Source organism: Onychostoma macrolepis, chromosome 01, assembly GCF_012432095.1.
Source record: "Onychostoma macrolepis isolate SWU-2019 chromosome 01, ASM1243209v1, whole genome shotgun sequence".
Lineage (NCBI taxonomy): Eukaryota > Metazoa > Chordata > Actinopteri > Cypriniformes > Cyprinidae > Onychostoma > Onychostoma macrolepis.
Window position 1 is genome coordinate 42,070,570 of NC_081155.1, and position 27,911 is coordinate 42,098,480.

The window sequence follows — 27,911 nt, forward strand, 5'->3', positions numbered from 1 at the left end:
ACCTGTTGTTTATGTGTCCAGAGAAACTGGCACGGGCTTTTATGATCCGATCACTGTTTTCCTCAACTGCAGCACGAAGCGGCGATTCGAATAAAGTTTAATCAAACTCTGAACGAACTGAGAGTTTAAGCGCCACATCGCAGAACCAACTAAAAGCGGTGTTGTTATTTGTACAGTGTTGAAATGCGCCGACATTTCATGTAACATGCTTAACTGTAATTGCAATGCAACAATTCATGTGCTAGTCCACTAGAGTTTGTTTTGGTTGCCACAGTTACGATCGTGACACGGAAGTCTTAACCTACTCCGGAGCAACTCTGAACTGCGCACGCGCAGCACATCGAAGCTATTGTAAACAAACTCCATACTGTTGCTAAGCTAACGAAACGGTTGTGTTTACATTGAAGCCTATGCTAAAGCCATTAGCCTCAAAGGCTAGAAGTTAGCATTAGCATCCATTGGTTGAATACAGTGTGTGTGTTTGAAAAGCTAAAGTGGTTTAACCCTTTAACATCTAAACTAATACACTTGTTGGTCTTTCTCTTTCTTGTTTATCTAATTTCTCACTTCTTACCACGTATTTACATTTTACTAGAAAGGGAAATACTAGTTCACAATTATTAATTGTACCAAATTCAAATTTGATTAAAACATTAAATTTATTTGGAATCATTCAAATTTCCCTTCAGATCATTTCATATGATCATTACTTCTAGTATTGTCGTTTGGGCCTAATCATTTTAGGTACGAATAAGCCTTGAACTTTGAAAGTTTTAAACTTATTCTACCTAATTGATTTATTACCCATATCAATAGATTCTATTTAGACGTATACTCACTCATTACTTTATTGCGTGTTACCCCCTCATTCTTCCTGTTTTGGTTATACACTTAGCCACTATTTTTAGTTACTAAAACTAAAGAGTTCATCCTTTATTTAATTTCATTTTTGCTTATTTTACCCATTTATTACTTTTCAAGTTTACTTTGTCTTACCATTTTCTTTCCTCAGTGTATCCTAGCTTGGGAACGACACACCCAAGCCTTAATAGGAGACCTTGTTATCCCTCACTACGAGTTCAAATAAATTAGAGAGACAAATCTCTTTCACCCGAAATTTATTTATTTGTTATTAGTTGTGCAGCAACTGAAAATAACACTCTACTCGTAGTTGGGCATAACAACTTGCTAGTGGACCAGATCCACTTAATCTATTGTCTCCTCCCTTCTGCTTTCTTTCCTCTTCACTTTTCACATTTGTAGGGACCTGTAAGAACCATCAATCGATTCTAAGTGAATGAAATACACAATCCTGTCAAAAGGCAAATCATCCTTAAGAATTTGATTGTAATCAAACCCTCTTTCGTTCTTCCTAGCCTTCCCACATTTGAAAACGCAATCCAAATTTTAACATCTCATCCAACGCTGAGATCAATTTAATAGAGATAAGTTTGGGTAACCGTTGCCTCACAGCCTCCCTGGTGAGCGGTCCAACTGTAAGGTGTATGTTGTCAATCCTGTCAGACTAAGAAAGAGATATCAGAATTATTATTATATTCTTTGTCTAAAACAGAGATTTAATAATATTGTTTGCCTCCTTGATAACATTTAATTGAAAAAAAAAAAAAAAAGAATTTTCCTCATTTGAAAAAAAAGGAATTGATTCTTTAATTTAATTTGTTTTTCACCCCTTTCTCTCTTTTCCCTCTTCCTCATTAGAAGTGACGAAGTCTTCACATCTCTAGTCTACCTAGATACCCTGAGACCAACACAGTCATCACCACACTACACTAGCGGTTCAAAATCACTGACACAACACTTAGTTGTCCCACCACACGTAGGCTTCTACTCCACACAGATCTGTGTCAGTCTCTCTTCTCCCCAGCGTGCTAACATGCCGCAGACTGCAGCCCCCTTTGCCCAAGGGAAGATGGGAACACTTGGCTGAGAGGAACGACAGACAGCCTCACCCCCAAGACCCTTGAACTGTTATTATTTTTAATAATAATCCTAATTCTGAGAAGATTTCTGACACCAGATTCGAGCCAGAACACCAACCACGAGGAGCTAGTCAAAATCACCAGCTCCTAAGCTATGCCTTCACAACCCAGCTGAAGCTCAGCGACAAGCACATCACCCATCTTCAAGAGGAGCTGACATGTGCTCAATGCCGCATAGACAAGCTGGAAGTGAAAGTTCAAGATCAACCCAAAGCACCCAACGAGAGGAGCAGGAAACAACGGAACAAGTTAAGGAGCTCCAAGCAGCCCTGACAGCAGCTAAGCTTGACCAACAACATGCAAAAGCTGCCCAGAAAGACCTGGTAAACAGACTCCAGTATTCTGAACAGCTACTAGAGAAAGCCAAGAATGACATCAGTAACAAGAATGCTGAAATCAGTAGCTTGAAAGACCACCTTGAAAGGTACAAAACTGAAATGGACAATCTGACCCAACAACTAGACGATACCAACCATGAGCTCCATATGGTCAGAAAAGAACTCAAACATGCTTATGAGCAGAAACAAGAGCCAAGGCAAGAGAAACATTTCTCAGCCTCACCACTGCTGAGCAGAGCCGAGTCCTACGTCCAAGAACTGGTACGCAACGAAGAAGCGAAGGGCCACAACCCAAAACCTCACCTGCCTTCGCCACAGAACTCTTTCCTGTCAACAAAGATAAACCTCCCTTCCAAGCAGACCTTGGAGCTGCACTTGGGATGACCGTCAAAGACCTCGACAAGCTGTCTAAAAACATCAGCAAGTTCAACCCGAACTCCACAGAGGGCCACACCATCGAGGCTCATCTGCAAGATATCGACTTTTATCTAGAAATGAGACCTCATGTGACTGACAGAGACAGGTTGTACCTCCTTAGAGCAACGTCCAGTCCCGAGTGCGAAACTTCCTAGATCGACAGCCCAGTCGAACAAAGTCAGACTACCAGCTACTTTGTGAGGTCCTGATTAAAGAATTTACAGACCCAGAGTCCGAACATGGACTGTTAACTGCCTTGGAAACCAAACAAGGTCGACAAGAGACTCCACAAGCTTACTACAACCGACTCCGACAAGCTTACTTTGGTGCACACAACGAACCTGACCTTGAAGAGGATGTGAACTTCAAAAGCCTCTTCCTAAAAAATCTGCACCCTGGAGTCAGTCACCATCTAGGCGTCATGGCCTGTCCGCGCTCCATGACCATCCAACAGTTGCGTGACCTAACACAGAAGGCCTACAACAAGCAGAAGATGGCCTCAAAGAAAGGTAACAAAACCCCACACTCTTGAACTCTGTCACCAAAGACTCTAGCCTTGCACTGGACGACACCCAGTTGCATCACAACACCAGAGTTTTCCATCAAGAGCACGGAGAACGTGACCCCCATGTCCACGACAGCTATCAGCCCAACCGCTGGAAAAATCCATGGGACAAGCCACGCTTCTCAAGAAACCCAAAAGATCAGACATCCAAAGGTAATCGCCTGACTCATCCAAGAGCAACTCGTGTGGGTAAGCGACAACGAAACCCACCTCAGCACCACTCAGACATGCACAGTGCTGAGTACGCACAAGAACAAGACAGCTTACCATCAGAAGACATGGAACAAGTCATGAGACAACTGAAAGAGTTCCTTCAAGATAAGCTGAACACGGATGACTACAAAATTGAATCATGCTCGCTGTGACCAGCGACAGAACGGAAGGCCGGTGATCACATGGTACACCACCATATCAGAGATGACAAACACCTGTTCAACAACCACCCAGAACGAGCAAGTCTCTCACGGCCAACTGTTGATGAAAACTGAGGTACCAGAGAACATCACCTCAGTCACCCATCACTCAATAACAAACTGGTAAATGAACTCCAAGTCCAAGAACCACATTCCTGTCTGTGCAACAGCAACCACCAAAGCACAGAAGGTCAGAAAGTCTGCCACATCCAGAAGGCAGCACAAGAGGAATGCAACATAGGAGACGAAGTTTGCATCCCAGCTTCACACAGCCAGACCAAACTACCTCCAACTGTCTGCTAAAGAACTTCCTGCCTTTCTGGACTGACCCCCATTAGATCATGGACACGCCCTCATCCAAGCCAAGGATGCAGAGAGCCCGTCTTCACTGACATACCCGAAAAGGGGGGAGACAACACAGACTGAAACAGATCTGATCACACCTACACTATACCAGTAACACACAACATTACCTACACCCAGAGGTAACCACATCTACTGATAACACATTTAACAAACATATTCTTCCCACAAGTAGAATATCCAAATTTTAGCGTAACATAAAGTTACATACACCACCATGAAGGAACATGCAGCTATCCTCACCATAGTTAGAACATCTGACACTAAGTTAAGGTACATGACTCCTAGCTGCACATGACATCCTAGCTCAACAGTAGTTGCAAACCATGCTAGGAAAACCCACAGCAGCTTTGTTTTGTTTTGTTCTTCTTTTACCTATCCTTTTCCTTCCCTCTTTCTTTAGTAGGTGAAAACCTAGACACCCTTCAAGGGTCAAAGGTCTGATATTAGGATTGACTCACTACACCTAATATCCATGCACGATAGGTCAAGTCATTTTACTACAAATGATGTCACCAGAAACTAAAGGTGAACACTCTTAAGTTAAGACAACTTAGAAGAAACAAACAAATCTAATCACAAAATTTGATTGAAGAATCAACGTACTAAACTAAATTAGAACAACAATTTCCAAAATTGAACTAAACTATTCAGTTTACCGAACTAGATTGACCAATTAAATATAACCGCCTGTACCCGAATAACCTGATGCCCTGCACCAGTACAGTAACTGTCATGGAGGTGTTGTCTTGTTGTTTGCTGTGTTTGTGTCTGCTTCTTCTGCCTCTGTTTATCCAGTGCTTGCCGATGTCTCCAACTCGACACATCGCCAATCAAGGGGGGTATGTAGCGTCAGAACGAGTCAGACAAAACTAAGATTCATTCAGAACATCGAAACATGAGGAGCTGAAATTCCAGGAGAACAGGACAACATCGTAAAGATTCCTATCTCCGATTTCTGGAGCAAGCCTAACCAACAAGCCTCTTCCAGAACAGCTTGCAACATTTAAGACAAAAGAACACTTATTGATAAGTCCAACGTAGGAAGGAGATCGTCAAATTTGGGGTAAATAATCAAGATTAATGGTCAAAGAGATGGCCATCACATGTGTTCCACAAGAGAAATCACAAGCTTCTTTAGATTGACTTTTCCCCCACACATAGAAGACAAAGAACCAGACTGAAATTCCTCTGTCCAAAGAACATGTCTTTTGGTCTCCACAGAACTATACAGAGACTTTCTTTTCATATGCACATAAAACCATCCTAAAAGGACATTGCTAGACATAACACTGTATTATGTATGTAACCACACATTAGACTATCATGTTTTAAGCACATATTATGTATGTCTTTTTAATAACTATTGAATGACTTTAAGGTTTATTCATGTTTGGTATGTATGAGCTTGACAATTCTAGCTTGAAACGTTTCTTCCAACTGATTCTTTGTCAAATGTATCATATTCTGGTTATAGAAATCACATCCGAAATTATACTTTGCAAGAGTGTGAAAAGTCAGACCATGTGACCAGATAACATGCTGATTTATGATGGAAGGAACAACCCTAGCTAAGATAATAGCCTATCTAATTGGTCAAGATACCAGATGGGATGTGTCCAAAAGCCGAGTTTAAAACCTCAGGACACCATCAAATCGCCCCTTCTTCCCTTCTTCCCTTCTCCTCTCTTCTTCTCGCCACTGCGTTTTGACGCTGTTTTAGCGCTCTTTGAGCGTGCTCTGGCCTACAGGCCAGTTGCTACTAACACCACGATGAGAAGAAAACCACCTAGTCTCGTTACTCATTTTATTCTTTTACTTTAGTTTCTTTTCTTTCCGTTGAGTCTCGTGTTCAAAAGTTAAGTTTGCCGCAAAGTCCAGCTCCGACTGCACCCGCTTCAAACTTCAACCAGCAACGGACTCCAAGACCATCCTCAGCCAACGCCCAACCATTGACTTCCCAAGACATCACTTCAAAGACTACTGAACTTCCAGCCAATCAGCAACTTGGGAAACCCCTTTCCTGCAACGACGACGACAGAAAGGAATCCCTGTAACACAAGGCAACGCAAGTAAAACAACTCCAGATCCTAACTGAACTGGTGCATTTAATATAAATTTTAGCCTCATTGAGAAACTCAATGCGAGGGTTAATTAAGTGATTGATGGTTGTTCAGGTCTATGCGATAGCACATATTGCTATAAACTTGGGATTTCACATTCTCATTCTCTAAACTCATCCTTTCTCTCTTTCTGCAACGTGTGAATGTGTGAATGCGTGTGTTCATGTTAGATTAGTTTATGTCTTGGGTTTATATAAATAAAGTCTTATTTATATTCAAAAGAGAAGTATCTTGTGTTTTGTGCTTACAAGTTAATGTCTTAATCTGCCAATCTTGTTACTGTGCTTATTAATAGTGTTTTCACTATATTTTGGATTTTAATATCCAGTGCAGAGTTGATGTTATACAGCTCGTTCAGTGAATCGCTGGAAGACTCAGTGATCAGCCGCAAAACAGTGATTCTGTTCAAATTACCTATAAAATCATAAATGATTCCCTTTGAGCTAAATTAAAATTATATTTATGTATCAAACCCTACACCGTTCACTGCAGAGGATCCACTGATGAGCAAGTGATGTAATGATACATTTTCTCAGATCTATCTATAAAAAAATGCAGTTTAGAATCCATTTAAAATAACTTTATCTTGTCTTTACCGCCTACCATGTGAAATGGCCTTAATACGGTAATGGATGCTGATAGATTATCTGATTCAGAGAGAACATTTAAAGTATTTTTAACTGCTACATTATTTAGAGAAATAAGACTTTGCTAATTGACTACAACACACATGTGAATTACTATGAAGAGTGATTGAAATGTTGTACAGATTAAATTGCTTATTGTTCTTTTTAAAGCAACTCAGTATACTAGCTTTTTTAAGTTTCAGTTTTAGTTATTTTAGTATAAACTTATTTTACTTCAGTTAGTTGCCAAGGCAATATTTCTACATTGTTTTACACTGTTCTACATAGTTTAAGTTTTTCATCCAATGTTTACATCTATTTTTTTTTTCAGCTTTATTTAAAATAATGAAAATTATTGTTCACACTTTTATTTCCAGTTAACATGAACAACACTTTGACAACTTAACATATCTTTAGTGTGTTCTCTTGAAAAGATGAAAGTACACTTTGTTTCTACTTTCTCTGCCATGGGTTAAGGGTATCATTATATTATCCTCATTGTCTTTGTGTCCGTAACTCTAAAATAGTCTCTTTGTTGATGGATAAGAACCATTAGATATTGAAAAGCCTCATCATTTACTTAGCAAGTAGTCGCACAATTCTGTATTAAAGTTTTGGTAAAAAGTTTCACATCATTTCTTATTTCAAAGAGAATAAACACTGTATTCTCTGTAATCTGTTATGTGTTATCTGCCTTCCGTAGCAGCACGGCCTTTTATGTTTTATTCATTACAGCTTGAAGAATAATGATTCTGATTGAAATGTAATTCGCAAAACTATTTACAACAAGAGTCTTTTCATTTTCCCCTGTTTTTCCATCATACACATTATTCGTTTGGTTTCAGTCATTTCCTCGTTGAAGTGATTGATTTGTTTGTCATGGATTGACAGTTTTCTTGTGCATTATTGAACAAAGCTCCGTGACCACAATTAACGCAATTTCAGCGGCAGTCGAAGTGGTAGTTAAGGCAGCGTACTTGTGCAATGACCCTTTTTTCAAGTTGTCTCTTTTTGTGAAACCGGAACACACCCCTAAGTAAAACTGTCAAAACATACAAGGTCTTTTTGGTGGATCTAATGTGCATCCATTCAAACTGTCGCATGCTTTAGGAAAACTGATGTGAGAGATTTCACCTCATATTCCCTCCATGATTCAACCCTTCAGTTTACATACCAACTCTTTGCCTACATTTCTGAAAGAAAACAAAAACAAAAAACAATAAAAACTTTCATTTTTATTTTTTATTGCAGATGCAGTTTTATTAAAAGTGTCATGGGGAAAAAAAAAAAAAAAAACGTCTGTGGATACAAAATGATTGCAAGATGATATTTAATTGCTTGTAGCACATTTTTAAGCTAAATGTCCAGCCTCGGTGTTAAAGAGAATGTCTAATTTTCTCTGAAATAGTTAAAAGTGATTGTTGCAATTGTGAGTGTTTTTTGTTTGTTTGTTTGTTTGTTTTGTTTTTGTTTTTTGTTGTTGTACATATTACGGCAGTTCAGCAATTAGGAAATGAGTGCGTTCTGCTAAATGGTTAATGGTCTTTTCACACCACCTACACCTAACCGATAGTGTTAAAAAAATTTAAATATGAGATTCAACACATTTGCTGTAGCAACTATACTATTTTAACTTACTAGTTTTGGGGCTTTACAGAGCAAGTTTACCACATATGAACAGACATACATATGGAGATTATGTGATGCAAACATAACAAAAGCAAACATGAGACATATTTACTGAAGCAACCTTGCCATTTTAGCTTGCTTATGCAAGGCTTTGAGCTCTTCTGTGGAGTGTTGTGACTTGTGCAAGTGCAATGTTTACTATATAAGAAAAGCCATACATGTGGTGCTGGTTATGTGATGCAAACATCAAAATGTATTAATATACAAATTATGCACTATATTGAAAGTGTTCTGAGGGCATAACATAGTATTCTGCAAGGAACTGCACACAAATAAGTATTTATTAATCAGTAATCTGCCCATAATCATAATTTCTGTGAAAAGGAACAAAACTTCATGTTTTACAGCCTGTGGTGTTCATTTCACCTGTAAACTGCTTTGAAATGTATGTATAGGTACATTTTTGTAGCTTTGCAGAAATGTAGGCATGCAGACTCACGCATTTCCAACGAGCCTGAGTTGCACAATGCAGTGCAGGTCAAGTAAGGATAAAGCAAAATAGCTCCCAAGAAACTTTGGTGCGTTGTGTCCACCCAGTTCTTTTTTCCCCCATCCAAGTTGTGTGTCCTTTTCCCACAAAAGTCTAGGTTGTATGTCCTGAGGCACCAAGACTTTGACAGGAAGGATCTGTCTGGCATGTCTGCAGTAATTAGCGCTGACTTCTTCAGAAGAGAGTCGAGCGGTGCTGAGGCGTCTCTCTTATGTGTAAACATCTAGGCAGATACTGACCAAGCTTTTGGGAGGCTGCTACTAGACTGACCTTGCATGGAGCAATTTGCTAAGCAGGATTTGTCATGCAACGTTTCCTGACAGTTTGTCAAAGGATTATAGAGTAAACAGCGAGATGCATGCATTGTCTTCACTCTGTGGGTTTGATGTCTTATTCCAGGGATTTATTCGAGTTTCTTTGAAGTCCAACACACTGGTTAAATACTACTTATATTGAGAACTATCGTTGGTCAGTTTAAGTCTTAGCTTTGTGACTTTCAATTATATTAGTGTTGGGAGATTATGAGGTGATTTTAGAGTTGAGAAAACATGGTCGAGTTCCAGGATCAATTGACCTATCGGTAAGCCCTGCTGCCCTTAGTTACTGTTGTGAACTCAGACAAACAAGTTGCTAACTGTCTTACAATGACAGCTGTCAGTGTTAAAACCTTGTCCCTATATCTTTTTGATACATTTTGGACACAGAAAGACCAACAAGAGGGACTTACATATGCCATGGAGGGATATATAAAATATTTTAAAATAAATATTGTGGGTATTAATTTGGAAGCGAGGGTTTACAGGTCACAATGCAAGCGGGAGAACCCTCATGTTACGTTCGTCACGATCGCAACATGCAGGATCAACACTGTTCATGTATCGAAGGGTACAATTAAATTCATTTACATTCAACCAGTTTAATAAGAAGTGTTTTTGCCCTTCACTGTACAAGACGCGAGAAATGTTTGCTATTTAGGTTTGTATGTTAGCATTGACTCATTAACTTTAACGTTAGCTAGTTTTAGCCAGAGACACCTTGCTGAAGCACAAAATGACATTAACGTTCTGCCTGAGTGGATGACAATTATAACTTAATGAGAGTATGACAACCAGAAAATGAACGTTTTTATCTTCATTGGGATTGGGGTTGAATGCTTAGGGACATTTTGCTCCGTTTTGTTTGGGTTTAGGAAATAGAATAAAATAAATGCATTGCCCATCCTCTCAGGATACCTGGAATCAGTGTTACAAGTACCCCAGGCACATTGTTTTTCCATTTTTGAAGCATAAACTCCAATGCTAGATGCTAACCGATGCTAGCTTCGGATCTTCCAATGTTTCTCTATGGCGCTGTAACCTAAAGATGTCCGAGTTCCGCTCCCCGTGCAACTGATACTCGACTGTCATTGGCTCATCTGCATTCGAGGGAGGGGCTTACCGATAGGTCAATTGATAAAGGGTCATTCCGTGACAAATCAACAAAAAACTTCCCCGGCTCAAATTTTGGATTTTGCTAATTTTTTTTTTTTTCTGAAGAAAGATAAACATGTTTAGTGATGAAAGCCAAAATAATAAATGTCATGGATTAATATTTACTTAGTAATCTGCTTTTTTTGTAGAGGGGGGTCAAAACAGCAATTTTCACCTGAGATTCAGAGCCAAATTACAGGGGGGTAAAAATGACTTCAGAAAGATGGCAGCATCATAATGTTACTTTTGCACAGACATTGGTAGGTTTGTTAGTAAAATATGTTGACTTCACTGTAGCTGTCTTTGTTGCATTATGTGCCAATGGTGACCGTTCAAAAATGGGAAAAGAGCGTTTTTCAAGTTTTTTTTCTCCAAAGTTTGCAGGCCTGTAACTCAAGAAGTATTAAAGATATCTTAACTCCCTTTTTAGATTTTGGGTCTTAACAAACTTTTCTTTTGGCTTATTTTTTTAATCTTAATTTTTAAGGACCTACATGGTTTGGTTCCAGAGATATTGGGAGCTCAATATGGTTCTAGGGGTAAATCGTTAAATTGTACACATTTTCAGTTGCCAAAAACCAAGTGTGGGTCAATTTGCAAAAATATGATACTTCTTTTCTTTTAAAGAGGAATGTCTGAAGAACAAATGATGTTGAAAGTAGAAATGTATCTCGTTTCCTTGTGTCAAAACAACTGCATCGAACATAATTGTCCAAGTGCCAGAAATATAAATTTTTCCCAAGTTTGCGTGCCTATAACTCAAGAAGTATTAAAGATATCGCAATACAATTTTAGATTCTACTTCTTAATAAACTTTTATTTTGGAATCTTCATTTTCAAGGCCCTTCATCGTTCAGTTCCGAAGATAGGGCGTTCTTAATGAGGCTCCAGATTGTTGAATATTACCCATTTTCAGTGGTCAAAAACCAAATGATGGTCACTTGGTATACAGCCTATACTTATTTAACAACCCGATCTCACAGAATTCCGTGTAATGACCACGGACTTAATTAACCCCCGAATCTGTGATGGCATCACGGAATCACCGAAAATTCCGTGATGGGCTCACAGAAGGCATCAGCCGTGGTCCATGCACGGATTCACTGGTTCAACACCAGCGCTGCATCGGACCACGTAAAAAGAGTGACTCTGATGCAGTTATATTTTGTATATAAATTTATACTTTCACTGGAGTACCTGACCCCACCCCTACCCTAAACCTACCCAGTTCTGAACAATAATGATGACGATAAATTTCCCAGTATCGTGTCGGCATGATGCTAAGGGTTTCCTATTTAAAGTGTTGAACCAGTGGATTTTCGGCGATTCCGTGATGCCACCACAGATTCGGGGGTTAATTAAGTCCGTGGTCATTACACGGAATTCTGTGAGATCATGTTGTTATTTAATTTTAAGAACAATGTCTGAAGAATAAATTATGTTGAAATTAGAATTGTATCTTGTTTCCCTCCATCAAAACAATGTATAAAACATACCTGTCAAAGTGCTAAAAGTGTACTGAAATGGACAAGCTGAGGCACATTGCCTTTCTTTCAGTAGTCTGAAAGAAAGTCTGAAAGTAGTCTGAAAAGAGTTTGTGGAAAGTGCCAATCATGCAATTACCCTGTGACAGATAAAATGTAATTTGGTTGGTCACTCCGTATTATATATAAATGTTATATATATATAGTTATATATACTGTATATATAGTATCTCACAGAATTGAGTACACCCCTCACATTTTTGTAAAAAAATTATTATATCTTTTCATGTGACAACACTGAATAAATGACACTTTGCTACAATGTGAAGTAGTGAGTGTACAGCTTTTATAACAGTGTAAATTTGCTGTCCCCTCAAAATGACTCAACACACAGCCATTAATGTCTAAACCGCTGGCCACAAAAGTGAGTACACCCGTAAGTGAAAATGTCCAAATTGGGCCCAAAGTGTCAATATTTTGTGTGGCCTCCATTATTTTCCAGCACTGCCTTAACCCTCTTGGGCATGGAGTTCACCAGAGCTTCATAGGTTGCTACTGGAGTCCTCTTCCACTCCTCCATGACGACATCACGGAGTTGGTGGATGTTAGAGGTCTTGTGCTCCTCCATCTTCTGTTTGAGGATGCCCCACAGATGCTCAATAGGGTTAAGGTCTGGAGACATGCTTAGCCAGTCCATCACCTTTACCCTCAGCTTCTTTAGCAAGGCAGTGGTCGTCTTGGAGGTGTGTTTGGGGTCGTTATCATGTTGGAATAGAAGGGAGGGGATCATGCTCTGCTTCAGTATGTCACAGTACATGCTGGCATTCATGGTTCCCTCAATGAACTGTAGCTCCCCAGTGCTGGCAGCACTCATGCAGCCCCAGACCATGACACTCCCACCACCATGCTTGACTGTAGGCAAGACACACCGTGCTGCAGCTCAGTTTCAGCTTTTGGCAATCTTCTTATAGCCTACGCCATCTTTATGTAGAGCAACAATGAAATTTTTTTTTCAGATCCTCAGAGAGTTCTTTGTCATGAGGTGCCATGTTGAACTTCCAGTGACCAGTAGGAGCGAGTGACAGCGATAACACCAAATTTAACTCACCTGCTCCCCATTCACACCTGAGACCGGGGAGAGAAAATGGCTAATTGGGCCCAATTTGGATATTTTCACTTACGGGTGTACTCACTTTTGTGGCCAGCGGTTTAGACATTAATGGCTGTGTGTTGAGTTATTTTCAGGGGACAGCAAATTTACACGGTTATACAAGCTGTACACTCACTACTTTACATTGTAGCAAAGTGTCATTTCTTCAGTGTTGTCACATTAAAAGATATAATAAAATATTTACAAAAATGTAAGGGGTGAAAAGAACTGTGATTAACCACATTATTTTAGAAAGCTGAGTTAAATTTCACTAGCCAAACCCAGGCCTGATTACTGCCAGACCTGTTGAATCAAGACATCACTTAAACAGAACCTGTCTGACAAAGTGATGCATGTTTAAAGAGCAACACATTATTCCGCGATCTTAAGAAATTAATAAACAGATGACAAACAAAATAGTTTACATGTATCAGTCTGAAAAGGGTTATAAAGCCATTTCTAAGGCTTTGGGACTCCAGCAAACCATGGTCAGAGCCATTATCCACAAATGGAGAAAACTTGGAACAGTGGCTCCTTCCCAGGAGTGGGCGGTCTACCAAAATTACTCCAAGAGCACAAAGACGACTCATCCAGGAGGTCATAAAAGAACCCAGAACAACATCTAAACAACTGCAGGCCTCACTTGCCTCAATTAAGGTCAGTGTTCATGATTCAACAATAAGAAAGAGACTGGGCAAAAACAGCACCCGTGGGAGAGTTCCAAGGCAAAAGCCATTGCTGACCAAAAAGAACACAAAGGCTTGTCTCACATTTGCCATAAATATCTTGATTATCCCCAAGACTTTTGGGCAAATATTCTGTGGACTGATGCGACAAAAGTTGAACTTTTTGGAAGGTGTGTGTCCCGTTACATCTGGCGTAAAACCAACACAGCATTTCATAAAAAGAACATCATACCAACAGTCAAACATGGTGGTGGTAGTGTGATGGTCTGAGGCTGCTTTGCAGCTTCAGAACCTGGATGACTTGCCATAATTGATGGAACCATGAATTCTGCACTCTATCAGAAAATCCTGAAGGAGAATGTCCGGCTATCAGTTTGTGACCTCAAGCTCAAGTGCACTTGGGTTATGCAGCAGGACAATGATTCCAAACACAGCAGCAAGTCCACCTCTGAATGTCTCAAGAAAAACAAAATTAAGGTTTTGGAGTGGCCAAATCAAAGTCTGGACTTAAATCCAATTGAAATGCTGTGGCATGACCTTAAACAGTCCATTCATGCTCGAAAACCCTCCAATGTGGCTGAATTAAAACAATTCTGCAAAGAAGAGTGGGCCAAAATTCCTCCACAGCGATGTGAAAGACTCATTGCCAGTTACTGCAAACGCTTGATTGTAGTTGTTGCTGCAAAGGGTGACACAACCGGTTATAAGGTTTAGGGGGCAAGCACGTTTTCACACAGGGCTATGTGGGTTTGGATTTTGTTTTCCCTTCAGAATAAAAAACTTCATTTAAAAACTGCATGTTGTGTTTACTTGTGTTATCTTTGACTAATATTAACATTTGTTTGATGATCTGAAACATTAAAGTGTGACAAACATGTAAAAAAAAAAAATCAAATCAGGAAGGAGGCCACCACTTTTTCACACCACTGTATATATATATATATTAGAGATGTGCCCGAAGCTGAGTACCTTATTCGGAAAGGCATGGATAATGGCTTCAAAACGAATAACGGATTTATACGAATAACAGAAAAATAATATTCGGCAGACACAATCACATGTTTGCCGGAACAGCACTGCCTTAGTGAGGTCTGAGGTTGTTAAGATTTGTGCAATAATAATGGCTAGTACTGCTTTGATAGCATTTGACACAGTTTTGTACAGATAATATCATGGTGATCATCGTGGTTGTCTAACGAATGTGGTCTCCTCAGTAACAAACTATCCGAGCGCTCCATTTTTGATTGCTGCCTGTCAGTGCCGGCGAAGCAGTGTTGCCAGATATTGCTACAAAAACAAACACAACCAATCTCCTGAAAAATGCAGCAAAATAAGTTTAAATCTTGTATTTTGCAAATAGGATACAGAATCTCTAACCTCAACCGTCATCTTTCCACTTTATTAATGCCCTAATTACTTTATTAACGCTGTTACATTAAGCATTAAAACAAGTCCATACGCTTATAATAACTAGGTGTGGCAACATACCGGAGCAGAGTGGAGGCTGCACTTGCGCCAAGCTCCTTCACTCCTGCGTTTCGCAGCTGCTACGAGTAAGCCACATTAATTTATTCAGCGACATGATTTTAAATAATTTTTTATATGTTTTCAATTTTTATTTTTGAACATGAAACATTTACGGAGGTGTGGACCTCAGCTGGCTGTGGGCCTGGATGTGTAAAGTGAATGAGTTTAAACTATAGCCTATATTCATGAAATGAGCGCAAATCAATAGCCGCGTTGGAGTCTATGTGCCTCTCTCAGAAATCAGAGCTTTGTCTGGAGTTATATACACCCGACAAAAATATCCTAAAAACGGTCCTAATTTCAAATCTTTTTGAAATCCAACTGTAAAAACGCATTACATTAGCCCTTTTCATGAATGGCATTACATTTAATTATACAAGACGAAGAAAAGCGATGTTTGATCAAGGCTTTTGGAGGGTCCAAATGATTTGTTGCGCTCTTGAGGATAAAAAACACATGATCTAAGTTACTAAAGTTCAAGCGAGCTTTATTGTCATTCTGCTATGAGTAGGCTACTGAACACTTTCTTTCCATTTCTATATATATATATATATATATATATATTCAGCTTCCTTTGTTTCTACTAGTGCTCTTATTTAAGATTGTGGATGCTTCTCACTTGTCAAATTTGTACACAGTTTCACTGGAAAATAAGAAGAATAAAGTTATTTTTCTTTTTTGATAAAGTTTTTAAATAGATGATATTTACAAAGTTATAAATATTTAATAAAAAAAATAATACTTTCTTTAGTTATACAATGCATATTTGTTAAATCCAAACTACGAATCGAACATATTTGCATTTAAAATGGTATGTTCATGTAATTTGACGAACTTCCGGTTTAAGCCACGCCCACTTCCGGATCTATCCGAATACAGACATGGATACAAATAGTTTTGAGATTGTCACAGATACAGATACAAATAATGGCTCCGCTGCACACCCCTCCCAGACAGCAAGCAGTGTCGGCCCACAATTGGCCCACATGGATTTCAGACGGGCCAGATGTGGGCTGGATCTGAGCCAGAACTATGCTGCTGTCTGGGCTAATATATATATATATATATATATATATATATATGTATATGTGTGTATGTGTGTATGTGTGTGTTCAAGTATTCACAGGCTCAATCTCATAGAGAGTTAACTGTGGCCTTTGACAAAAAAACACATTTGTGGAATATAACATTGAGGATTTCAGACTCTGTATTTCATTTATATCTGTGGTATCGATCCACTCAATGGTTTCTGATGTGTCAAGTACAAGATGGTCTTGAAACCCCAACTTCTAGCTGTCTTAGTAATCCCACTTACATCACAATGGGAGGACAAGGTCAGTTTGAATCATTATGCAACGAGTGTCAGATCAGGGCATCGTAGATGTAGAGGCCAGATGGGAATACTTAGTGACAAATCATGCTGACTCCAACATGCGGGAACGAGGGGCCAAATTCTGCCTGAGGAATAAATTTGACCCAAGTGCATGAACAAAGATTTACTGAGAAATGTAATTTTACTTTTGCAGAGACATGCATCATGTTTAGATATAAGTATTCAAGTCTTCATTAATACTATGCATTTACGTAAATGCTTATGCAAGTGCATACATATATTAGCTACACTCTAAAAAAAAAATGGTGCTATATATATTTTATGTTTAAATTAGTTAGCTCACCAGTCCTTATTTATTATTTATTTATGTTTAAATACATTTCTTGTTGTTTTTTATTTTTGGTCATGCTACTTTACCTGTACAATAAAACTTTAACTCTTTGCCCTGAAAAAAAAAAAAAAAAAAAAAAAGGAACGAAAGAGCAGGGGCTCGCAACATTCGGTAAAGAAACAATTTATTGTCTTAATGAGTGAGTCACTGAATCATTTATTCAGCCAGATCACTCAAAAACACTTTTTTTTTTTTTTAAACTATTTTTTGGACTAATTAATGGACAATATTGTTTCTGAGATGTGAGTTATTTTCTTTATTCAACTGATGTGTATTAAGCAATCTGTTTAAATTTCATAATTACACACTTTGCTTTTAAATGGGTGAGTTAGACACAAAACTTTTTTTAATAGTCTCTGCCCCCATCCAATTAGCAGCTGCACTCAGGAAAAAAAACAACAACAAAAAGGAACGAAAGAGCAGGGGCTCGTAACACGAATGAATCAGTTTATAAATGAATTGGAAGAGTATGATTCAATGAATCACTCATACAGACTGTTCACTTGTTTCACTACTGAATAAATGAATCAGTTGAATGAATGATTCATTGACTCACTCATAAAGTTATTTTTCGCCACCTACTGCTGTAACCATTACAGAAATCAGTATATTAGCATTCAATAGCACTGTATATTGTTAATATATGATGGAATATGTACAAACAAAAATTTAAATTATTTTCACTCAAAAATTGCTAGTAAATTCCGTACATAATCACAATGGCAAATAACAATACAGTAAATATGTAATTTAAAGCTTTGAAAAAAAATATTCAAATAACAACAATATGCAGTTTTATTGAATGTTAATATATACACAAATACTTATGAGAAATAATATAACAGCCCATATAATATTCTCTTTTTTTCCGCATGCAATTTCTATGCATAGAAAGACCACTTGTTATGCTTGGTTTTTATTTCATATCTTCTCATTCATTTTCATCCTTCAAGTCCCTGCTTAAAATTCCAGGTCACACCATTTGGATTGCAACAACTTAAAGGTTTAGGTCTTTCATCTACTAAATCAGATCTTAAGCACATCTTTGAAGAAATTTGTTGCTGGACCACAAGGCTATGTGGCCAAATTGCATTGGCATCAAAACCTCCACACTTACAAGTGTGTAGTTTACTGCTGTTCCTCCTCGCGTGTGCTATGAATACTGAAAACGCTAATGGACCTCAATGTTTCATCAGGGAAAATATGTCTGGATGGCAAAATAACACTGCCTAGATGAAGATCAAAAAGAAAATTGTATTTTTAAAATCATATACACAAGGCTGATGCACACAAAAATGGCCTGTGAAAAAGATTACGCTTAACCTCTTAACTGTCACTCACATTTTTGAACATAGACGTGAAAGTGACCTATCCAAACTTAATTTTTTATAATTCATGAATGAAAACATTTTGTAACATGATTTTGATGTTCCATTTTCATGGTAATGCAATGTCTGATTTTAAAATGGTTTTCAAAGGATGAATTTTGAGATTTTAAGGTTTCAATTGATATATAATTTCTCATGATTTCTAAAGTGTGATAGAGAAAAAGGCAACGAAGAAGACTTGTGACAAAGGTCAGAAGTCCTGTTATGATGTAGATTTTTCAGGTGCACTCTTGCACACTAATGACAAGTGGGCCCACTGGTGGGGGCCAGTGACAGTTAACAGGTTTTAAATAATACCACATGATTATTTTAAACCACAACAGCAATGCTCTGAGCCATGAATAACTACAGTAGATCTGACTAGACAGAGGATCTAGGATTGCAAAGTGACGCTAAAACACATCAAACACACAAACAAAAGCCGCTATGATGAGAAACATACGCAAACATGCGGACGCAGACACAAATACACAAGTACTCAAATCAGTTACCGTAAAATACCTGCAGATTTGTAAAGTGTATATTTTGCAATTCTCTTTTTTTTTTTCTTGCCACAGAATAAAAATACATAGCTAATTGTGTCTTTTTATCTCGTAATTAAGACTTTTGTCTTGCAATTACAAGTTTGTATCTCACAGTTCAGACTTTTCTTTTCAGAATTGCAATTTTATATCACATAATTACGAGTTTATATCTCAAAATTCTGACTTTTTACTCAAAATTGTGAGAAAAAAGCTCAAACTGTGAGATAAATAGTCTCAATTACCATTTTTATTACTGTGTGCTGGAAACAGGCTTCTATAGTCATTATCAAAATAGGGGGTACAATTTTACTATAAGGTCCCATAACTTAACATTAGTTAACTAACATTAACTAACAATGAGCAATACATTTGTAAAGTTATTTATTAAGTTATAAGTTATTAAGAATTGTTAGTTCATGTTAGCTGAGGTTCATTAAATAATATTTACAGATACAACTGTTGATTTTAATAATGCATTAGTAAATGATGAAATTAACATTAACTGAGATTAATAAATGCTTTGTAAGAAATATGATGATAAATCTGTCCCTTAACTTTTCAGTCATGAAAAAAGTTAAATAGTCTAGAAGCATTTCATTATAGCATAACAGTTCATTAAATAATAATACTACTAATAATAATAAAAAAGCTTTAGCACTTTTATTTTATGTGTTAAGTTCCTCAAAAAATCATTGTCTCCTCCATCTGGTACACCACTTCTGTGACTGTAACTGTTATTTATTTATTTTGTTTTTCAGGGTTACACATTAGTGCAATGTCTAACAATTATGGGGGAATATTAATATAATATAATATAATTGTCATAGTCACCAGTTGGACCGCACTACATTTCCCAGCATCCTTCTGGTCACTCACCTACACTCCATCTGTAATCACTCACACCTGACCGTCATCAGGGAATCCTCCTCACCTGTTGCCACTAATCAAGCTCCCTATAAGACTTCACTCAATCCATACCCTCATTGTTTGGTCTTGAGGTTACAAGCTTTTCATCTGTCTGGTCACTTACCTGCTGGATCTCTGTGGCTCCATGGATGTCTTCCTCCAGTTGATTCCACTAAGAGGGAAAGATAAGGATGCTTAATTCCTCAGTTTATTGAGCTTCATTGAACTCTGAGTTATTGCACTTGCCTTCAGTTTGATTAATAAAGAAGCTCTTACCTGACTTACCCTTGTGTGCCTCTCCCTCCAATGTGTAACTATAATATAATGATGTGTCAATGAACTAATCTAATTAATCACAAATTACATTTGGCTGTGAGAATACCCACAAAAGATTATTTGAAGCTAATTGTGTGTTTAATGAGAAAGTATTAAGTAGACATTACAAATAGTTGTTTTAGAAAGACATATTTTATTTGATTCATCATAACATTTATTACACACTTAGGCTACAGCAGCCTGACATAAACTATGGAGCATAAAATAACTTTTTTTTTTTTTCCTTCATGCAATGGAAGTCATTGGTAACCAAAACAGCTTTGTTACCAACAGTCTTCAAAATACCTTATTTTATATTCCACAAAAGAAAGTCATTCAGGTTTGAGTAAATGATGATGGTGAACTATCCCTTTAAAGTACCCTCCACCCCTTTTTATAAAAAAAGAAAAAATACTCTAAATAAGAAACTAAAACTGCCAGCAGGTGGCGGTAAATTCCTTTATGAGTCATTAATTCACTGGATTCCTTCAAACCACTAATTCATTCAGCAATAAAGTAAACGGCTCTGTTTATGAATGGGCCTTTGAATCATTGGCCAGTGTGTTAACTGCGTTAAAATATTTTAATCACATTATTTTTTCATAACTAATTAAATTAACGCGTCAAACTGACAGCCCTAAATATAATAATATAATATAATACGTTACTTTAAAAGGACAGCTTGTCCCTTGATTTCGGCATTATCAGTGTTCAGCATTATTGTATTCCGAAAATAAGAATAATGTATTGAAAAGTGCCTCCATGATCAAAGTTTAAACTAAGAACAGGCTATTCACACGGTGATATTCCCATCAATTTATAAAAATAATTATTTTCTTCCCCCATGTGGGTCATTTTAACGTGCGATTGGTGCTAGGGTTCAATCTAGATGTCTACAACTCTCAATGATTGAGATATATACAGTATTTCCTGAGTTATTTATTTCACTCAGGCTTTCATTGATTTTCAGACTAGTCTTACATGCTCATTGTCTCTTGATTTAAAGGTCACGTCCTCCAAAGAGAGAAGTAGTGAGAACACACACTCCCATTCCAGGTTAGCTGATGACACTCAGGCATTGATTCATAGTGAAGAACACGAGGCTGACGAATGCTGGAATGAATCGCACTTAGAGCGGCATTAGAGTATTAGAGGTGGAACAGCAAACATGAAGGTTGCAAAATTTATCAGAGATGAAATAGATATGACCTTTTCATTTTGATGTTCTCTGTATCTCGGGAATTGGCACTGTGATGAAGTGTTTTGCCATTCTTTCACATCTATGTCAATGCGGAAGTGATGATGTTAGCCATCCACATTGACGCATGTCAAGCTTTAATATTGTCTTCAGTTTTTGAAAGCTGATGAAAATGTGGAGCAAAAATCATACATGCATGAATGTAGTCTTTGACAAAATAACATTTTTTTTTTTTCAGTGTTTTATTCAAAATGTTGCTTTAAACTGTTGATTAAAAAAAAAAAAAAAAAGAATGCATGAAGCTCGAATAAAACATTTTTTGTTGTTTTTGCTTAAAAGCAGATGCTCTGTTCTTTCTTTTGACATATTGCATGTTCCGATATTCATACAACAGAATATTCTGGGGCCTATGGAATTTTTGTGAAAATGATCAAAAATGCTGGCTGTGGCTGGCAATTTTTTATGCAGGCAGGGAAAGTGTTAAATTTGTTTTATAAGAAAATATAAATTTAGGCTTGATTTGTCCTCTATAATTTGAATCTGAGGTCTTTTAACCAATATTACATCACTTTTATGTGATTCTAAAAATAGATTATTGACTTTGATAAAGCCTGACCAGGAAGTTTGAAGTAGCTTTAAAAGTTTGAAGTTTGAAGGTTTTCAGTTTGAAATTTGAAGTAGTTTTAACATTTTAAGTTTGAAGGTTTTGAAGGCCATGCGGTCTATCAGAAAATATATAGACAGACAGACCATTAGATGGAGAGATGCTGTAGATTGTTTTTTCAACCAATATGAAATCACTTGCTTAATATGTGTGTTGTAATGTAATATAAACCCAGCAGGAAACCATGTGCTGCTATATCTATTTATACAACAGTTATTTCTAGTCCTCAAATCTGATTGGCTGAGAGGAGTGTGATATTCTAGTGATGACAGAACTCCAGCTGTTTCACTGCTTGCATGGCGGATGCCCAAATCCACTATAATTTTATGAATAATACTATTTTTGTGACACGGAATGTAGTTTCAAGAGGTTTTTTTTTAGGTGAGAATGTACTTGTTTAGACTTCAAATATGCATTTTGTTAATAAAGATAACGTCTATTTGAAAATTTGCTCCAATGTTTTCAGAGATGTGATCTCCAGGGCATCAGCGCTCATGAGCTCACCAAGAGCAGCCTTACCTCAGCCAGATCTTCTGGAATTTGCCGCTGACTGTCTCTATAGTGGTTAAACATGGGATATATAATTCATTTTGCAACCCAGTATATTTGATAGAGAATGCTTTTCATCAGATTTGAGGAAATATTTAGTGTAATATTGCACACATTGCAATATATTGTTTGACATTGTGAAGTTAATGTGAGATTCATCCAACAGACATTAGAAAATATTGTTTCTGAGGCTTGTTTCAAATAAATGGGTGTGAACATTTATCAGTCTTGTTTTCTATCAGTGTTTTTTTTTTTTTTAAACGGTTAACGTTCTCGCATGTTTCATTATGCAGAGTTGAATATTTTTAAGTTCTCGACTGAACCTCAACACAAGGTTGGAGGTAACATGAGGTAAAAGCATAAGAGGCAATGGTACATTTCCATCTTCATACCCAGCAGTACAAATATCACCAGATGAGTCGTGCGGAAGGCTGTGCTTGATGCCGTTTTCACACCCTTAACGCACAGTGTGACATGAACTTTAACAACCCTGTTGTTCAGATACTAGTCTCACCTCACTGTATAAATATTATTACCACTGTGAATATGAGGCATATGGACAGTTAGACGTGATTAAATCCAGGTAGCCAGCATGTTCTTCATGCATTTCCATACATCATCTTCGCAAGTGCCTATGGGATGATGTTGCTGTACTTGGACATGAGGAATCACATGTAGCTGCACATTATCGCTCAATTTCATTCAGATCAAATTAAATCGTGTTTGTGTTTTGGATGTCTACCTATGAATCAATGTTGCACTCAATATGCTAATGTTCATCAAACGGATTTATTTATGTCAAAGTTATAATTGGACCAAGCCACATCATGTACAACATTCATTTGAAAGTAGCCTGTAGCGATGTAAAGTACAAATTAGCAAATTTGAGGGTGAAAATGCTCAATTTCTTTTCAACAAGTTGCACCTTGATGGGTTTTTATGTATGTATACGAGGGGCACTGATTTTTGATTTTGCGTTTCATGAGCCCACTGCTGCTTCTCCTGCCTATTTGAAATGATTGAGGCAATTAGTGTGATTCATTTAAAGTGTATGAATCATGGGAGGCATAATATCAAAAAAGGGACAGAAGAGTGAGAAAGACAAATGTTTAGATTTTACAACTGCATTTTAGTTGCATATATCTTGAATTTGACATCAATCAGCACTTACTGTATGCTTCATACTCATTCCTGTTCTGCAGTACTGAATGAACGAATGAATGAATGAATATTGCATATAAAAGAGTGTAGCAGACTTTCGTAAATCTGCTGGTCATGCTCAAACATTTGATGAAACATTAACAGGATGGAAATAAGGAGCAACATTTAGCTGTTGTCAACTTCAAGTCAAGATATGTTTTTTTTTTTTTTTATCAATCATAATAGGATGTTTTAGAGTGACACATATCAATTACTATGACAAAACATCAAATAATTTGTCATTGCTAGTACTTACTGAATTTTGTGCTGTTGTTTTCCCACCAAATAATGCCACTTCCTGGGGGTTGATGTCAATAAGTACCCTTTGTTAGTTAAAGGGATAGTTCACCCAAAAATGAAAATTTGTTGAAAATGTATTCACCCTCAGGCCAAACAGCAGATAAAAACATCACAATAATTAACTCCAGTCCATCAATTAACATATTGTGAAGTGAAAAACTGTGTGTGTGTAATAATATAATCCATCATAATGCTTCCTCCAGTGAACAGGACATTCACATCAAAATCCACCAACAAATTAATTTAGAACTGTTTTGGACTCTTTTTGCTTTGCATATTTCTGTCCTGATTCAGAAGAGTTGTCTTTTTCACAGGATAAAGTGATATTATGGATAAAGGACTCACATTTTAGTTGGAAGGAATGATTTGAAAAATCTTAATGATGTATTTGTTTCTTACAAACACACAATTTTGACTTCACAAGATATTAATTGATGGACTAGAGTGGTGTGGATTACTTGAGTGAATGAGTGAGTGAGTAAGTGAAGTGACGTGCGGGCAAGTATGTTAACCCATACTCGGAATTTGTGCTCTGCATTTAACCCATCCAAGTGCACACACACAGCAGTGAACACACACACACCGTGAACACACACCCTTGGGGTTGATGTCATTTTGTACCCAGCAGTGGGCAGCCAATGCTGCAGCGCCCGGGGAGTAGTTTGTGGTATTGAAGGTGGAGAGATGCTGGTTATTCACTCCCCCACCGACAATTACTGCTGGACCTGAGACTCGAACCCGCGACCTTCGGGTTACAAGTCCGACTCTCTATCCATCTCTATCCACGACTGCCTAATGGATAGAGAGTAGATTATTGTGGATTATTGTGATGTTTTTTTACACTTGTAGATTATTGTGATGTTTTTTTATCAGCTGACTGGACTCTCATTCTGACGGCACCCATTCACTGCAGGGGATCCATCGGTGAGCAAATGATGCAAATACATTTCTCCAAATCTGTTCTGATGAGGAAACAAACCATTCTACATTTTGGATGGCTTGAGGGGTAAGTACATTTTCAATTTTGGGAAATTAAAAAAAGACTGGCAGGATGGAGGATATAGGAAAAACGTAGTCATCGCCGATTAAAACTAAGAAAACCCCTTGAATATTCTCTAATATTTGAATCAATTATCTGCTAAAACAAAAGTATAATGGAAAGCATTTAAAATACACTCAGTGTGCATTTAAAATAAACAACATGACTGCAAAAATAAAAAAAATCTCCTACCCTCTCTTAGGTTAAAGAATACCAGTGGATTTTATGCTACTGGTCAGAATGATATTGTCCATTTCCACAGAATCTCTTGAGGGAAGGTAAATGTCACTAAATGTCAGTGCTGGTCCAAACGCCCCGAAAGCCAAATATTACCTTATTTATTATGCCTAGTACTTCTCAACAGGTTTAGCAAAACCTATTAACATTCTCTTCACTTTTTCAGGTCAATGCATTTGACACAGTAATGCTTTTCAACATAATAGTAGGCTGTCTGGTGGAAAGTATTTGGGTTTTCGGTGACCTCAAATAATTTTGCACATAAATAATATCAGAATTGAACCTATTTACTTTAATGATCTCATTCCTTCACATTATTCTTCCCTATGTTTTCCATCCTAATCTATTAATAAATTCCAACACATCTGGGATGCAATGCCCACTTTTCATGATCCAATCAACTCCTGATGTATGCAATAAAATCCCACCCAACATTTTTAGTATTTAATATCTAGGAATCAGATTACGGTGAAAAATTGTTGTGAACATCCTTTCATGTTGTACTCCAAAGTACAGAGTCTTATTTGTATTCAGCTCACAAATCAATAGTTCAATTGTTTACCTAGATATCTGTAAAATATGATCCATTGCACAAAACATCCAGCTTTGCTGCATTATAATAGTTCTACGCCTACTGATTATGGTGGAAATCTGTGAAACTATCATGAGTGTCTTTTCAATAATTCATGATCCTGTATTAAGACGCACATGGACCCGAATAACATACTGTATGATAAATATTTGTTACTATAAATCTCACTCATACACAATCAATAACATCTAAATGCATCTGTATCTGCAATCATCCATCATCATGAATAATACAGATTTGATTCTGTTTTCTCTTTTAGGGTCACCATGAAGAGGTTTTTCACAAACCGTTCGCTCTGCATTACGGTTATCATCTATGGCTGAACACAGTATGTCAGCTATGATGATCATGAGAGTTACATAGTGTAGAAGTGACTTCAAGAGCCGTTCAACAGATGTGAAGAGAGCAGTCATACAATCTGCATCTAATCTATAAGCATACATCTCATACGAGTGGGACAGGATTGAGCTCTGGCTACAAAAGGCAATATCACTGTTCGCCAGCCATGCATTCAGCGGCACAAGCCCTTGAAATGGGAAGACGCTCCATACCTGCGGATGCCAAGATGGGCTACGGAGGAGATAATGCGTCTGACTGCAGGTTCAAATGTGTGATTTGAGGATGGAGATATGGATCAGTGCACTCCGGCACAATTTCTTTTTCCAAAAAGCTGTTACAGTACAGTTATATTTTAGTGGGACATTCCAGCACACTTGTATAAGGAAACATCACTTTAGCAGCTTTAATCCTACGCCACCGACACATCACTCTTGTAGCGTATTCAGATGACATTCAAACGTCACACTGGCATTCAGCTGGATGCTTCAAGCTTAACTTTGATGGTTAAAATGAAAATACTGTCATTATTTACTCATCCTCATGTCATTCTTCTTCTTCTTCTTCTTCTTCTTCTTATTTTTAAATAGAACATAATAGCATATTACATACCATGCCCTTCAAGTTTGGGGTGAGTAAGATTTTTTTTTTTTTATTATTATTTTTCTTTTATTCAATTAATCAAATGTGACAGTAAATACATTTACATTGTTATTTAAAAAAATTAAATAAAAATAAATAAATGCTGTTATATTGAACTTGCTATTAATCAAATAATCATTAAAAAAGAAATCATGGTTTTCAGAAAACTATGCAGCATAACTTCTTTTTTTTTTTTTTTCAACATAATACTAATAACAAATGTTTCTTGAGCATCAAATCTGCATATTAGTATGATTTCTGAAGGATCATGTGACTGAAGACTGGAGAAATTATGCTGAAAATTCAGCTTTGCATCACACGAATAAATTACATTTTACAATATATTAAAACAGTTAATTTAATTGTAAATAATAAGATACTGTAAAATGAAACATTGGTCAATAAATATGTTATTATTAATAATGTCAGTATACTTTTTAATTATAAAGGAAGTTACCCTCTATAGATGATTTTAATTGAAATGTATGCCAGTAATTTGGTGGTAGAGTAAATGCTGTTCTACTTTTCATGAAACCAATGATGTCTGAAGTCATTTGAAGCTCGTTTGCCTCATAATGGGTAATGCAGATTAAGCTTACATTTCTCAAGCCCGTTTTAGTTTTACAGCAGATTGTTAGCTATTTAATATGCAAATAATCCATCTTAAGTGTCTCCATTGAGAGAACATCAGCTCGTAGATGAACGTGTTTGCAATTAACAACTTTCTCTGACTGAACGCTGTAATAGTTGATTAGTGTTTGGGTGCAGAAACACATCCCAGTAGCAGCTGGACAATCCCATAATTCACTTCATAATCATCCCAATGTGTTTCCCCTCTTCATGGCTGACCCAGTCGCCGTCTTCGACACTTACGACTCCATAATGTCAAAATATACATCACCAACCTGCATAATTTGACAAAGCATCCCTTTTAAAAGGCCAATATTTACCCCTTTG

The 27,911-nt window shown here is 37.2% G+C and overlaps 1 long non-coding RNA gene across 1 annotated transcript in view; it reads left to right on the top strand.

Annotated features, from left to right (window-relative positions):
* The window catches only part of LOC131536304 (uncharacterized), a 38,784-nt gene extending 11,466 nt beyond the window's left edge, over nucleotides 1-27,318 (top strand). The window contains exons 2-3 of the long non-coding RNA XR_009269910.1: nucleotides 24,982-25,114; nucleotides 26,236-27,318. This is a non-coding gene — a long non-coding RNA (uncharacterized LOC131536304). The remainder of the gene's footprint in view (nucleotides 1-24,981; nucleotides 25,115-26,235) is intronic.
* The last annotated feature ends 593 nt before the right edge of the window (nucleotides 27,319-27,911 follow it).